This window comes from Oreochromis aureus, linkage group 20 (assembly GCF_013358895.1).
Source record: "Oreochromis aureus strain Israel breed Guangdong linkage group 20, ZZ_aureus, whole genome shotgun sequence".
In the NCBI taxonomy this organism is placed as follows: Eukaryota; Metazoa; Chordata; class Actinopteri; order Cichliformes; family Cichlidae; genus Oreochromis; species Oreochromis aureus.
In genome coordinates, this window is record NC_052961.1 from 23,633,763 (window position 1) to 23,650,110 (window position 16,348).

Consider the following 16,348-nt stretch of genomic DNA (forward strand, 5'->3'; position numbering starts at 1 on the left):
AAGCTGTGAACATGTGGAGAAGGATGAGTGCGCTCTCATTCAGCTGTGTGTGAGTGTAGTCTTGCAGTGTGTGTCTCGAGTGTGCGGCTTATCATGGAGGACATCCAAGAGTGAAAAAAGCCTCCGCTCGTACCTCTGTTCATGGGAATAAGTGCATTTCAGAGTCAGCAAGAGAGCGGATGAATTGAACAAAAGAGGGGTTTATGTTGACTTGTGTCCACTTTCAGTTCTCCCTTAAAATCTCCTCTCATGTTGAATGATTAACCCCCTTAACCTTTAAGAGGAGAGGGGGGCGGGTGTAGTGCTGCACTTCAGTAAGGACAGAGTGGGTAAAGTTACAGCCTCTTTTTACTCTCAGGCACTCTGTGTGCTAGTTCAGTCAGTTCTCCCCTAACCGGGCAAAGGATCTGCGTCTCTTGAGGAGGAAGGGAAAGGGGGCTGGTTTTAGGGTTGCCGTGGGTTACTGTTACTGAGAGCTGTTTGAATGGCTGCCCAGTGTGTAGAGAAAGCTGCCTTCTGCTTGTGTGTTTGTGTGTGTGTGTTGCAGCTGCTTTATTTGCCCTTTTCCAAGTTTTATCTACTCAGTTTGACATATAGATAGGAAACAGATGGGAGTTTTTGTTTCTGTGCACATGCATAAGCATGGGTGACTGCATAAGCACGCGTGGCTAAATGTGTGCCCATGGGCTGCCGTGTCCCTTTAACTTCTGGCACACGCACATTCTCACACTCTTGCTCTTTCCGTAGCAGTCAGCTGGTACAGTGAGCGGTCTGATAGGATGCGTTCCATCTGGGCTTTGGCAGCACTCTACTATGAAACCACATCTCTTGCAGACACTTGTGAAATCAAGCTCAGTGATAGACCTGCTGTACTGCGCTCTTAGATTAAAACACTGTTGGTGAACTTTCCTTTAGCAAAGACAGTGAGTCATTTGGTCCTCAGTTGACCTCTGTGGTGCTTTTTAATAGGGGAAAATTTGAACACAGGCTGTCGTATACAGCTGGTCAGGAACTGTTTGGTCATGTGTCAGCTTTGTTTTCAGTGGCCTGACACTGTAGCCTTGCTGTTTCTTTGTCAGTGTGTATGTGCCTTGCATTATCCCTTTAACCCTGATGCATGCTCACATTCCTGCTGGTTTCCATAGCAGTGTGTGTACCAGCGTGAGAGACAACAAGCACTCCTCTGGGAGGGTTTGAGCACTGATGTCATTGTCCTTTGGTTGCTGCTTCTCAGCTCAGCTGAAATGATGATTGAGTGATGTGCATGAATCACGTTCATGAACATTCATCTGTGTGAATATTCTTTAAACGTCCTAAAGACTGCAGAAAAACACTATCGGTTTGCTCGCTCTTACGATATTCCCGATGCTTCTGAAATTATACACCACGAGAAGCTGAGCCCTATCTGTGGATCTCTCAGAAGATGTATTTTGTCAGACACAATTATGTGCAAATGCAGTGCTAAGTGGTTCTGAGTGCCCCCGATTTTCAACATCAGAAATGACATGCACACATGTCCTTTTGATACTGAAGATTATGGTTGCCAGTTCCTGCTTTTGTTTGCCCTGTGCATCTTCCCACTGTCATTGTGTTGCTGTCAATAAGTCTATTCTTTTTTTTTTCACACCCACCTCTTGCTGTCTGTTCTCTCAACCCCCTTTTTCTCCTTGTAGCTGTTCTTTACAGGCTCTGGGTGTATAATAGAAACGGCTAGGGATAGGAGGATTAGGTAATTTATCACCAGTGGCTGTGTTGGGAAGGGAGGTGTGTGGTAAGGGTCGCCGGTTCATTGCACAGCCGGCAGAGTGGGAGTCCTGAGGGAAGCTGTGTTGGGGGTGCTATCTGGCACTTCAGATCCAGCAGCACTAACCTTGCTAGCAGGCTAGCTTACCTTAATTGCATTCCTGCTGCCTGGGGGGCTTACATTTGCATGTTTCATTCTTCCCGGCAAGTGCAAAGTTATGAGGAATTGGATGTACTTGATTATCTTCTTGTAGTTTTCCTCAGAGAATTACAAGCTCGCAACTGTTTAGAAAACACAGAAAAAGACCACAAGATTTAACCTCACTGTCTTCCTCAAATGATCTTACCTAACATGTTATCTGTCCTCTGAGCTCACAGTTATCCTCCTCGTAGTCCCCGACAGCACCGCATTTAACTCTGAAGGATGTTAAGCATCCATGAAACTGACCCCAAAGCTTCAGCCTGTGTGTGGCATGAGTTGGCATCATTGTCATTTTCTCTTTGTGTATGGGAGAAAATATCACTATGGAAAGTTGCAGGGTGAGTGAAAAGCCCATTCATATTGTGCTCATATTGCCCTATTTCTGTACGTTGACCTTTGCATAGACGTATTTTTGAGATGTCTTTTATTTTACTTTTTTTCATAGTGGTCAAGAGACTTTTTATTTTCCACATACACTTTTATTAAGGTGCATACGTGTGGAAAAAATCATTCCATCTCCTTACTCTAGTCTCTGCGCTACACATATAACCACACACTGGATCCGTTGGGGTTACTTTGATTATATGTGGCACAATTAGCACAGGTAAAGTAATTACTCAAAGTGCTGGCACATTAAACTGGTTCTTATTCTTATTTACTTTAACTAGCAGAGTCTTTCATACATGGTGGGATATCACCAAGATCCCCAGAGTTTACTGACAGTTGCTGACACTAATAAAAGCGCATTGTGGATCAAACGTTTGATATTTTCCGTCACTAATTATATTCCAACCATCACTTGTGAGCACTGACGATGTTTAGTTATGAATCATGTAAAGGTCAGTCATATTGTACTTAATGACTCATACAATTGGGGTAGTTGACGGGGGGGGGGGTATTTTAGCCAAATATTCATGAGCTTTTTTGCCAACACATAGAAGTCATGCTTTTCTGTCTAAAGCTCATCAAAAACTTTTACATGATGTCGTGGCGCAATCATTTCAGTTAATCACAGATTTCATCCACTCGATAATTGAAAACACCCAAAAATGTTTATGATTCAGGAAGGGTTATCCAGGATATCAGGAATGAGTAGAGCCTATTATATCATTTAGCATGGAGGATTTGCTGTCTCTGTACATCATGAACGCACAGACAAACTCTGCATGTTAAAAAGCTACTGAGACCGCTCGTGTTCTTTTATTCTGTTCATGAAAAAGCCTCCTTGGCCACTGACATTAAACAGGATTAAGAATATCGAGAAGCTATTTGCTTAAAAAGCGGTTACTCCTTTGGAGATGGAAGAGAAGAGCGACCTTGATGTAACAAGACTACTCATTCTTTTAAAGCTATTAGCTAGTACTCGAATTGGAATGAAATAGGTGTCGGTGCTTCAGAACAGCAACTGCACGGGTATTGGTTTAACTTATGTTTAACCTTACAATAATTACACCTTAAAGCAAGCTGGGGGAAATCTGCACTCTCAAGCTGATGTGTTCTTGCGACGTTGCCTGCATTCGTCAGTACAACATTGTGTGCGGTTGAGCTTTTCTGTACCAGCAATGTGGAAGGACCAACTGGCATCTTCCGAATCTCACTGAGAGTAACAGCCAGCTCAGAAACTCCTTCCTATGTTTTACTTGCTGTGAAACAAAAATGTATACCCCATCTGTTCCTAACACTTCCCTGGTATCATCTCGCAGGCTTACTAAGGTAACGTGGCATTTCAGCGAAATTACTTTGGTCTGTGATTGCAATTTTTACACGTGAGTGCAGATCTCTTTCTGCTCAGTGGGGCTCCTGTCATTCTGCGTGCAGCGTTACCAATCAGTTGTCAGTATTGGAGAGACACTACTTCCACAGTAAATGCTTCATTACCATCAAGAAGAGCAGCTTGGACATTTGTATTCGTCTGGTGTACAGCGAGTACTTGTTCTTAAGCTAACACAAGTGATGTGCCCTCATGTTTCCTGGTTTGCATACTGTATATACTGAATATACAGAACAGGCAGGAGATGTCTTCTGTTTCACAACTAGTTACTTTAACATACGTCCCATGTGCTTAGTGTACTTATTTTAAATCAGTACCCCCAGAAATTCATCAAATATGTTCTAGTGATTTTCTTTTAAACTTTTTAGTAAAATTGAAGGACATATCAAAAATTAAGAATTGGAAGCAAAGCTGAAGGTTGCATTGAATGTTTGGCCACTGCCATTCCCGCTTCAAGCCCCAGTGCAGAGACCCTTTCCACCGTTCTCTTATTTTGTTGTTAAGTTGAGATGCTGTCAAAATCTCTGCAGAGTCATTCAAGTGTAGAATGTCCTCACATAGATTACAGGTTTTTCCATGAATTTGATTTCCTGCTGTCTTTTGTCTTCGCAGGCAGTGTCTGGGAAAAGTTGACATTTTGCAACATGCCATTACCTTCGTACCCTTTCACACTCACTTTTATTGATTTGACGAAGAGCTATTGGTGTGAAGCTGCTGTCACTCAAATGAGCATCTGGTGTAGGGTGCCCGCTCGGTGACTGAAAACCAAAGAAACAAAGTAAGCTATAGGAAAGCAATAGCATGGTAATACATGGGGATTAAAGTGTTTGTCAGATCGGGTGTAGCCGTGCAGCGTGGGGAAATCACTTAGAAATAAGTGAGTGAAATAATAATGTGTGGATTTTTCTTTGAGTGCAAACTGTGATCAGCTGACCTGTGGTGCTTCTCCCATTTTCACTGCTCTTTACGGATTTAGCCAAATAAATTCAACAATTTAAATTGATGTCTGCTATCCTTGCTCTGAGTAACAGTAGATGTGACCAGTCCAACACAGTGCATAACTGTAAACTCATGCCACCTCAGAATAACACAAAGTTAGTGAAGACATTTCACAAAAAATATGTACAAGCACACAAAGAACCAAAAAAACACGCATTAACCTTGCTATCAGATTTAATTACTCGTTAACTGAAGGTAATGTTAACGCCATTTCAGGTTGTTCCGGCCCACTTTAACCCTCCAGTTTAATACACTCATAAAATATTGCAGTTGCCTCAGACTGTGAAAATGGCACCAAATCTCATTAGTGTTTTTTCTTTCTTTTGTCGATGGAGATGGCTTGTGAATCCCTCTCTGTCTACGGCGATGAGAAACTTAATGACTTGTGTGAGGAAAAATGATAGCCCACCTCAGGTTTCATGTTTATGGCACGTTTTATAGTCATTTATTTGACAAAGTTACCCAACAGATGGTTACTCATCAGAGCATTTCTCAAAAGTGCCACAAAAATTGGATCCGCCACAGTTGCCTTTGGCATTTAGCTCCTCTTGTGGCATCAAATGCAGTAACTTTCATAATGAATCCCGTGTTTATAAGGAATCGCCACCAAATGAAGGTATTTATTTCAAATCAAATGACCCAGGCTTATTCTATGATGATACTGAAACATGAATGTGTTTGAAGGTACTTTCGTAAATAGGATGTTGAAGATAAGTGATGATAGTCTGTAGCCATATGTTTAGAGGTCATTCATTAACATACGAGTGTAGTCATCAAGCCGTCGTTTTAGCTGAGAAGCTGTTAGGCCCAACACTTGGGACTGGGCCAGAAACAGGGGTGGGTTTGAGGACTTTGCTTGGTCTAAAAAAAAAAAATCACATACACTAATGTTTGTCCTGGGCAAATCTTTGGTCCCAGTATACTTGTAGGCTACGTTATCATGTACCATGCCCTGAGCATTTTCACAGACCAAGCACAAGCCATATGGCATTCCCTAATGTCAGCAACCTTCCCCAGCAGGATAGCATGCCCCAACACATTGGATAAACTAAGGCATCAACCCAAATAATCAGGCCCCATCTTATCTTAATGACCTTGTAGTACCATATCACCCTATTAGAGCACTTCGCTCTTGCACTGCAGGCCTACTTGTTGTTCCTAGAGTATTTAAAAGTAGAATGGGAGGCAGAGCCTTTAGTTTTCAGGCCCCTCTTCGGTGGAACCAACTTCCAGTTTGATTCGGGAGACAGACACTATCTCTACTTTCAAGATTAGGCTTAAAACTTTCCTTTTTGCTAAAGCATATAGTTAGGGATGGACCAGGTGACCCTGAATCCTCCCTTAGTTATGCTGCAATAGACGTAAGGCTGCCGGGGATTCCCATGATGCATTGAGTTTTTCCTTCCAGTCACCTTTCTCACTCACTATGTGCTAATAGACCCTCTGCATCGAATCATATCTGTTATTAATCTCTGTCTCTCTTCCACAGCATGTCTTTCATCCTGTTTTCCTTCTTTCACCCCAACCGGTCGCAGCAGATGGCCGCCCCTCCCTGAGCCTGGTTCTGCCGGAGGTTTCTTCCTGTTAAAAGGGAGTTTTTTCCTTCCCACTGTCGCCAAAGTGCTTGCTCATAGGGGGTCATATGATTGTTGGGTTTTTCTCTGTATTTATTATTGTGCTATCTACTGTACAATATAAAGCGCCTTGAGGCGACTTTTGTTGTGATTTGGCGCTATATAAATAAAATTGAATTGAATTGAATTGAAAGAGCACAACATCCCAGATCCCAAACTGACTGAAGCTGAGACAAGCCTGATCTGCATAGACCCCGCCCCAGAAATCACAGGACCCACACGATCTGGCAGCGTAAGGGAGATCTATATAATATTAGCCAGGGTGCTATAATGATGTGTTTGAAACAATGGGTGTGATATGCTGTTATTATGTCAAGTTTGAGCTCGCCGTAGAGTGGCTGTGTATCATCAGCACTTCCACATATAGATACACAGACTCACACACAGGTCTCTTTGACCTTGTCACAAATCACTGAACACAGGAGAAGTGTTTCCAGATAGTTAGAAGCTACCAACACACCTCGAGACACTAGCAGTGATTCATTCTGACACTAAAAAACATACTAATTAAACCCACATCCCGAAACTAAACGATACTCCGCTACTATTTACTCTTCGCCTGAACAGACAGTCCACTGCCCTTCGTTTCATTTTGGTAGGTCAGGTCTACAATATATATTTGATGTTTTAGGTTGGTCACGTTGTAATATGCATTAATGAGTTGGAGCAGCTCTCTGGTATGTAAATTTATGTTGCCCTTTGTCCTCCAGCTTGCCTTTGCTGGAAAGTAATGCTAACAGTACTCTCGCACACAGCGGCAGATGGCTCGAGCAAGTGTCCTCAGAAATCGGTGACATTGCACATATTCAGTGCAAATTCTGAGCTGTGTCTTGTAGAACTGTGGAGGTAGAGGGTGAGAAAGAGCAAAAGTACAAAGTATTTGTAACTTTCCCCACATTTACGAGAGGATTTGGAATATTCTTTAGCTCTATGAGGTAGACAGGCCAGCGTAATAGATGGTTCACCACGTGAGTAGACTACTGTGAACAATGATTAAAACTCTCATTAATGTGATAAAAAGCTTCATTAGTGGGCGATCGTGGGTGGTGGACATCATTGTTTTTATACTGCAACTGTGGCCTTTCTTTTTATTGTGCGTCATGGGACCCAGCTCAGATATATCAGTGCAAACTTGTTCCTCCTGATAATGTGGGTGAGAATCTTTGGAAACGGCGTCGTTTTCACTGATCCAGTGATCATAAAGGAAATAAAATGGGAAATTAGAGCAGCTGAATATAGGCTATAGTGAAATAACATTGGATGGGATGCTGATGTATAAAGTCTGCACAGTGGAAGCAGATACGTTTGCTCTGTAGCCCCAGAGAATGGCTACTAATAGGCTCAGATAGGAGATGAGGAAAGAGCCCCCCCAGTGGTTTTCAAATGATGTGATATGACGGGAACTGGGGAAAGGGGAGGGGTCTGGTCTGCTGAGGGGCTGCCTAACATTTTGTCAGCAATTACTCACAATGAGGTGCGGCAAAGCGATGGGCTGCGGCGGCAGTAATGATATAATGACATTTTCACTGTTCATCTCACATTTCCTTGAAGTGGTAGTGGTACATTGAAATGATTTGAGCTAATTTGGACCTACAATACATGTAATCATAACAAACTGCTTGACCAGTGTGTGGAGATGATCTGCAACTTGATGTCAACCGTTATTCACAAAACAAATTTCCCACATGTGGGACTAATAAAGGTTATCTTATCTTATATCTTATCTTATTCCTCGGCAGTCTTCAAGTGTTGAGATAGTATTAAGTTTCCAAACAAGACGTTAATTGATTTGTTGAGATTAATATCATTTATTATTCCCACGGCACATCCAAACAAGCATAAAGTGTTAATATATTGTACCACCTTATGATACATAAGTAATAATTTAAGTAATAATTTAGCAAGGGCTGGCTATTTAATAATGACATTGTTATGCAAAACAGCGTTCATCTTCTTCAGGGTGTTAATTTTTCATCCGTGCAAGGGGATACATAAGTGTGTGCATCCAAAGCTGATAAGGCTAAATTTGGTTGCAGGTATGACTGAATAGAATGACTGCAAAGCACTGCAGAGGCATTGCCTCGCCTCGCCTCGGAGCATTTTCAGACATATGTACTGGTCTAGGGTCAGATTTCTCCTTGCACGTATCCCACTGCAACCGATTAAGAGCTGACAAATAGAGTAGGATCTCGGATCAGTGATTCTGTAAAGCCTCTGCTCATGTGTCAAACGGTTTCCAGCAGCACAGAAGGACTAGTCAAGGGAGCTGTTTCAAAGTGTTTGTGAGGCATTGGCTTGAAATTGCTATATCACTCTTGGAAAAGCGCACAGGATGTTATGTTCTTGGCCAAAGCCGTTGACGTTTAATGTTTACAGACAAGGATCGGTGGGAGTGCAGAGGTATTCATTCACAGTTGACACTAAGGTAGTTATTTGAGTATTAAATACTCCCATCCACCTCCCACATTTTGTACTTAGCACACTGTTTGGAATGGAGCCCTTAAATCTTGCTGGTGGTTTTGAGTCTAGAGCAGCTTATTATTAAGACATACCGCCTAACCTTTTAGCTGTCTAATAGTAATTTTAGGGAAATATGTTTTTTTTCTTTGTCTGTGATCACATTAGATGCATTATGAGTGTTGCTAGTGACAGCCAGCAGTCAGTGGGTGCAGACAGATTATCAGTCTTATATGCTATGCAAACCTTCATAAATTGCAAGCTGTCAGAGTTGCAGCATTTAGGCACGAAATTACAAAATCGAGTCTAACAAGGGGGTGCATTTCCTGTATTGTTGTCCTGTCTCATATCTCCCTAAATATTTTTTTTTTACATTTTCTACTTGGAAATTGTAAAAGGGTTCCCCAGTTTTTTACAGTTTTCTTTTTTTTGTGTGTGGAAGCAACCAAAAGAGGCAAAAAAAAATATTCCTGTTATCATACCCGGTGTTTGTTTTTTGCTTCTACATAACAACAGCCAGCATAAACAGATAAAATGCTGTGTTTATGTTTGTTCTAGTCAGTTAATCAGGCCTGGCTTTTGTGAATCTGAGTGATCATCCAGCTTCCAATTGTCCATCTATCAGCACGCAGACTGTCCAGCCAGCTGGTGCCTGCTGGGTTGAAGAGGCAGACTGGGCAAGGCTAGATGTCACAGTGGTGGCAGGTGGGAGCCACCATCAGGTATAGTAATGCCCGCTGGCACAGGCGAGACTGTCTCGAAGCAGCATGACTTGGTAGAGAGAGAGGGGGAGAAAGAGGGAGGGGGAGGCATCTTGATCCATGCCTATGCCAACCCTGACAAATTGGATAAAGCCTCCAGTGGACTGGCACAGTAGATGTAGAGGGCAGAGGGAGGGAGGGAGGGAAGAGGGTGCTGGTTAGCAGATGTGTGTGTCATCATGCTGAAGGGGAGGAAACATTATTTACACTAATGTACGTAAACAGACAGATACATGAATACGCAGTGCAAAAGTTGACGTCTGTGTGCGTATGTGAGGACCTTCACTTTCATAGCAAGACTAAAAATACCGCCTACAGTTCTGTTTTCACAGGTACACACTGGCTGTCTAGGTGTACTTTTCATCCTCTACCTCATTAGTTTTTCACATGTCTTGACCAGATTTGTAAAATTTATTTTGCCTATATTATTCATTTAAAAAGTCACTCGAATTTCAGTTCTTCTGGTGCATTTTCATCTTCAGGCTTGCCTTTAAATTCTACGAATACTGCATGTTCAATTGTAATATAGCTGTTGTTCTACTTTCAGTTTGTCTATAGTAGTTCATGTATAAGTTACAATAATGACTCTATTTTTTATAACAAATTTCAATCAGTTATATTCAACCGTAAATTAAAGTTCATTTTCATACCTTTTCGAGCACAAAATAGGTGGCAAACTGTCAAAGAAAGTGCAGGTGTGCATTGAGTATTCTGCGCCAGTATGTCATACCTTAAGTTGACAGCTGAAGTTGCTCATTTACATTAAACTAAGGCAATTAGAGATTTCTCACAGTTGGTTTAAACTCCAAAAAGATGAAAATAGCTTAAATGTTCATTCTAAGATGTAACCCCTTTTTGTCATCTTGCAGTCCTTTTCAAGATTCTCTATAAATGCAGATTAGCTCATTCAAATTTAATAATTGGCTGGACAGAAAATACAAAAGAAAAAAAGCTAAGGGTCTAACAAGCCATGTCAGAGATTTTGTTATGTAGTAAAGTAATGTAAAAAGTAATCTATTACACATAATACACAGAACCCTTTTCTTAAAAGTAATGCAGTAGGTTGCTTAATTACTCCCAGGAGAAAGTATTTGTTTCATTACTTGTTACATTTATTGTTTTCTTTCTCTATAAAATGACCTGAGATGTGTTGTCTCATCATCATCATCATTACCATGTAACAAAATAAACCTATAGGCTGACACATCAACACAAATCCCATCCTAATGTGGACACATATGATCTTCCTCTTAGTATTCGGGTATGAACTTAAAGCCGAAAACACAAAGCAAAGATGAAAACTAGCACAGAGACGTTGATTTTCACAGCGATTCTACTTTAGAAACAGGAAAGTGTGACAGTCTGCTCTCTGCCCAAAGCAACCACGAGGAGGTTTTTCATGCCGCGCTCGCCTTGGACCAATTTCACTCAGTTACAGTTAGCAGACCAGTTGGAAAACAATCGCCAACCAATCAGCGAATATTGAAGGTTGCCAGGTGGTTGCCCACCAGTCTCCAGGGCTGTGTGGCCGAGGCCTTGGGAAAACATATTTACTAATTTGCCAACTGAGGTGCCACATTTAGACTAAAATAAAACAACAGCAAAACTATGCAGCTACAAACACAGAAATCACAAATACAAAAACTCTGCAAAAGGCAAAGGTTACATCAGTCATCTCAGTGTCCAAGAAAAATGGATGAACATGATCAGTTGTTGACACGTGACTTAAGCAACTCTTAAGTCACTCTTAAACTATTTACTGAAATATGGGAAAAGCTCACCTGCAGGGGGTCCACCTGCAGGATACCAGTACTAACTGCTGTAGTAAATGTTGCCTCTCGCACTAAAAATAATCTAAGCAAGCTACGCTTCATCTGGACATAAAAATAACTACTGTATCCAAGCAGTGTCCATCACTTTTATTTGCTTCTTAAAACAAGTTATGATGTAATTGGTGTTTTTTGTAGTGGGTTTATTTCTGTTCCTGTTTCCTATATTTGTGGCTTGTCTAGTTTATTTTTATTCTGCTTCATTTAAAAAATAAAAAAAGACGTTTTGCCTGTGCCCTGTTGTAAATATCTATTCTTGAAATGATTTATTAAAGCCACAAAATTTTTAGTACAAAGTACGAGTGAATAAACTGCCAGTACTTTCTGCCAACTGGCATTGTAGACTCTGACCTATGGTCTTGTGGAGAAGCTCCACTTGGTGCTACTAGTGTTGCTGGTGGTGGACCACCGTTTTACTCTTGAGCCAGACAGACTTCCAAAAACTCACAAAACCTTCTAAAAACTACTTAGCTGAGCATCAAGCACTAGAAATGTCTGTTAGGACAACAAAAAATAAAAACTCTTAAAAATTTCCCACATGTTCTGGTTGTATCTTAGTAGCTGGATTTTATCTGAGACATGACAAATAGACAGGTACTGCCAGCTGCTGTGTCAGTCTAGAGGTAGTCATGATACTTCATCTCTCTCGAGTGAAGAGGCTTTGTCTCGTAGCTCTCATCCAAACACGGAGAGTTCACCCAGAGTTCAAAAGGAAGTTGAGAGGGAGAGCAAGATTTTTGCTTCCCCCCTGTGTCAGTCACTCCCCAACTTTTGAGTCTTAATCCTCTCACAAGAGAAGTTGTTGGTTTGACAGCTGGTAGGTTGCAGATTCTTCCTATCAGCCACTTTTTTTTTGAAACACGTATGCTGTAAACAAGGATTTGTCATCTTAGGGAATATCAAGAGGAATCTTTGACTCAGTCAGCCTCAGGGAATGACGTTCTTACTTATTTATCCACTTATTTGCTTGTCAGAGATGCAGATTATAAGTAAAGCTCTCCAGTGCATCTGGGTAATTAAAACCCTTGCGGTGTAGTTTAGAACAAACTCTATCATTTAGAAGTGGTACATTGGTGACCAAGCGCCACTTATCTTGAGGATTTGGAGAAGAAAAGGTCTAGGGGTGGATATCAGAGATTGACATATGATTTTGTTCCATATTATAAGTGGGGAAAAAACACTGCATCGGTTTTGAGTATCACTGAAAAAGTTTTAGAAATTTTTAAATCTGAAAAAATGCTTGACTATGGGTCAGGTGAGCAGAAGCTCCGCTGGGAGTTTGACAGACAGTTTTCCGATGCACAACTGTCAGAAAAAACATGCTAGCTTTAATAGAAAGAGTTGCTAAGCCTAGAAGCATATGATTCAGATGGGCTGGAAAAACTGGTACTTCCTATCGCAATAAAATATTTTCTAAAACTTCTTTTGGGACTTGAGTGTATTTAAGTCTATGGGTCTTGCGTGCGTAGCAGCTATGATAAGGCTGATATGGATCTGGTGGCCGGAAGCCCTTCTGCAAGGTTCATTGGTGCTTGTATGAATGCCTGCATGGATGAACACACGCACGCGCACAGACACACACGTGCCGAATTTGTGGGTTTTACTCTGTGCAGTGAGTGATCTGTGCGTTGGGATATTCTGTGGTCGTTAGCTGATGTGCCTGGCTGTGTAGATGGGATTGATTTCTGGTTCAGACCATAAAGTACAATGCTACAGCTTTTCACTGTCAGAATCTACAAGGCTATTACCTTGAAAGGAAGTTGATGCCGCTGTTGAACAGATTCATGGATAATGCAGTTGTTATAGAAAAAAAAAAGACAATTCCACAGTCACCTACTGGGCTACCGTGCTATCACTGTGTTAACTCAGTCTTTGCCACATTACATTTGTCTTACTTTCCTATTTGCTGATGTTAAGAGATCAGTTTGCATGCTTTGGAGTCACTCAAGTATTAAAAAAGCAGTCATTATAAAATTTTGTTGCATATATTTTTTTGCTTGCGAGACTTAAAATAGTCCTCTGTCTGCACTGTAAATATGAAGCTGCTGTGAGATAGCATAACTTGAAATAGTTAGCTTGTGGCATCTCAGCTCACCAATAAACACTTTGAATTCAATCGTTTGATCCGTACAAATGTCAAAGTGTGAGTAGCAGTAGAATTAGTAGTTGCATAGTTAAAAAGAAAATCTTGTTTTATTGTCACACCAAGGTGGATTACTCATTTATATTCTGCCTGACTCTGCTTGACCCAGCTGATTCTGTTATTTGTGAAATTCCAAACAACAACAACAGGGAAGTGTCCTCCAGTGGACAAACCATACAGCGTCAACACTCATAACATGGCTAAAGAGTGTTTTTCCCATGTCTTCATTTATCAGCTATCACAAAAGCCAATAACATTGTATCAACAAATACCTAATATTGGCCGATATATCAGTCGATATATTGGCATTCCTTCGGTATTGGCAGGCACTAATGAGCTTTGAATCAAAACTGGAACACATTTTTCTGCCAGTCAGGGTTTTTTTTTAGTAGTTTAATTTCTGCCTTTTAATGTTTTAGAAATAACTACAACCAGACTTAATAACTTACTTATCAGTAAGTGCTGGCGTCAGACTATGTTTGCCTATAGTTAAATCTTGTGTCATGCACTGACGGCATCACATATTGCAACAGATTTGAAACTATCAAGTCATGGAGGTCAGTGTAGCACGAATGTGCAGCATTTAATGCATGGAGATACTTGAATTTTTAGCCTGAAAATGATGTGTTTATTTTAGCTTGTGAGTTGTGAATTGCTGCAAAGAAGTCCTTGGCTCTAAGAGATGCTAACTGCCAGTGTACTTATAATCACTGTACTATAAAAACCCAATGTCATAATAAAGACTTGACTCTACTGTACCAGACAGTGTCATATTGAGGATATGTGCTTGTAGCTGTGTTTGGATATCTGTCAGTACATCTTGTTATTGTAAGAATATCCTAGAGATTGATGCTTGCATGCATTTGTATCCAAAGCAATAAGCTGCTTATATTAGATTTTAAATCCTTCAGATCACCAAACAGGATCCTGGCTTTCGTTCCACAGTCCATAATCGGACCCTTCATGCAAAGTTTATTTGGATTCTCTGATGGATTGCCAAGAACTCATAACCTTTTAAAGTCTGATAATTCTGCAGCTTGTAATGTGATCAGTGTTTTCTCTTTGCATAGCTTACTTTAGAGGATAAATAAACAGCTTTTATTGGTGGATAAAATGGCTTGTGAGGAGGAATAAAGTCTCACCTTATAGAAGATTGATCTTTGTCAGTGGTGATGTGCCAGGCTGTGCAATGACTGTCTCCTTCCACAACATTGACGTACAGCAGGCTTAGTGCTCAGATATTGCTCTGCTGCTTGGGGGTGTCAGAGCTGTGCTTCCGGGCTTATGCACTACACAGTCCAAGCCTAAGTGTATCAGTGCTTCATTGATTGTAGGCCTCTTAGAGTTCTTGGTTGTTAGTGTATTTTACGGTCAGTGTGGTGTAGGTTTTATGAACCACAATTTCACATTCTTACTTTATTCACAGACAAAAATTAAACAACCAATTTCCCCAAATACTATTGTCCTATTGTCATTGTAATATTGAACAATGTTATCGTACATTGCACGTTTTTCTCTTATCGCGCAGTCCTGATTAAAGTCATGTCAAGGTGTTGGACACATGTTGCTGTAGATTTGTTTTGTTGCACTTCACTTATTTGCTGATGTGCCATATGGTGTATTACACAGAACCATCTGCTCAGTTGTCCTCATAAACTGTTTGGAAAAGGGCCGGTGCTTTCACAAAACACTTGCAGGTGATTGGATGAGCCATCGATAACAGCCCATTTCCGTCTGACTTTAAGCAGTCAGATCAATGAACCGTAGAACAATCTTACAAGCTTACAAGCAGTCAGTGTAGTTAGTCAAGTATAGTTAGCATGTAGTCTTGCTGTTTCTTTTTGAAGAAAAGCCACTCACAGGTAGTCACTTTTTTTGTAAAAAAAAAAAAAATTTTTTGCAACTGAATGAGCAACTTTTACAACTACAGTAAAGAAGTAATTTCTTCAAGATGCTGATTGGTCTGAATTGACTCTGATATGGCTCCAAGTATGTAAGTTGAAGACTGGAAAAAATGTTTTATCTCTACATCATAATTCTGGGAATCTTGCATGAATCCAGCTGTCTTGCAAGGACGTGTCTTTTAAGACTGCATGTCAATTCTTAGTGTCTGTCTTATGAAAGAAAATATGTCCCAGTGTTGATTTGGTCTTGCTTACTTTTGCTTACACTAACCTATTCAGGTGCTTCCAGCCTGGCCTTCACTGACCAGTTCAGAGATACTGAAAGATAAATATGCATCATTATCAAAGAGAAAACTGACTTGTGATCATGTAGTGGAAACATTTCCATTTTCCTCTCCTGAAACCATGACAAGATAAAACCTTGTGGTCGTTAACCATTGTTATTCATGCTGCTCCTCTCGTGCCATGTTGTGTGAAGTATTTGTTACAGCTTCAGTTTGATGCTGCTTCTGATTTTTTTTCATTCCACTGTTTAACGATTTATATTCTGAAATACAGAAATATTCATGCGAAAATACAATTCAAGCCATAAGTATCTGGACTACAGTCTGTGTGACATGTTGGTCCATGTTGAAAGATACTGAACCCCAGATTGCCTCAGAGGCTTCAATCGGTGTACGTGATTATTAAAGGATTATACGATTCTCTGTGGGAGTGAGTAAAATGTGGCACTCAGTCGTGTAAGGGCGCTTTGAGTGATCAATAGGACCAGAAAAGCTCCCTATAAATAACAGTCTCTTAACATTAGTGGCACCTTGTTGCTGGCTCCCTAAAGTCTGCGAGGCTGTAGGGGGCTTTGCTTTGCTGCCACAGATCAGAGCATTGCTTGAGGATTAAGTGTTTGC

At 40.8% G+C, this 16,348-nt stretch overlaps 1 protein-coding gene across 5 annotated transcripts in view; it reads left to right on the plus strand.

Moving 5' to 3' along the window:
- The window catches only part of LOC116309699 (kazrin), a 176,980-nt gene that overhangs the window by 60,829 nt on the left and 99,803 nt on the right, over window positions 1-16,348 (plus strand). The window lies entirely within an intron of this gene.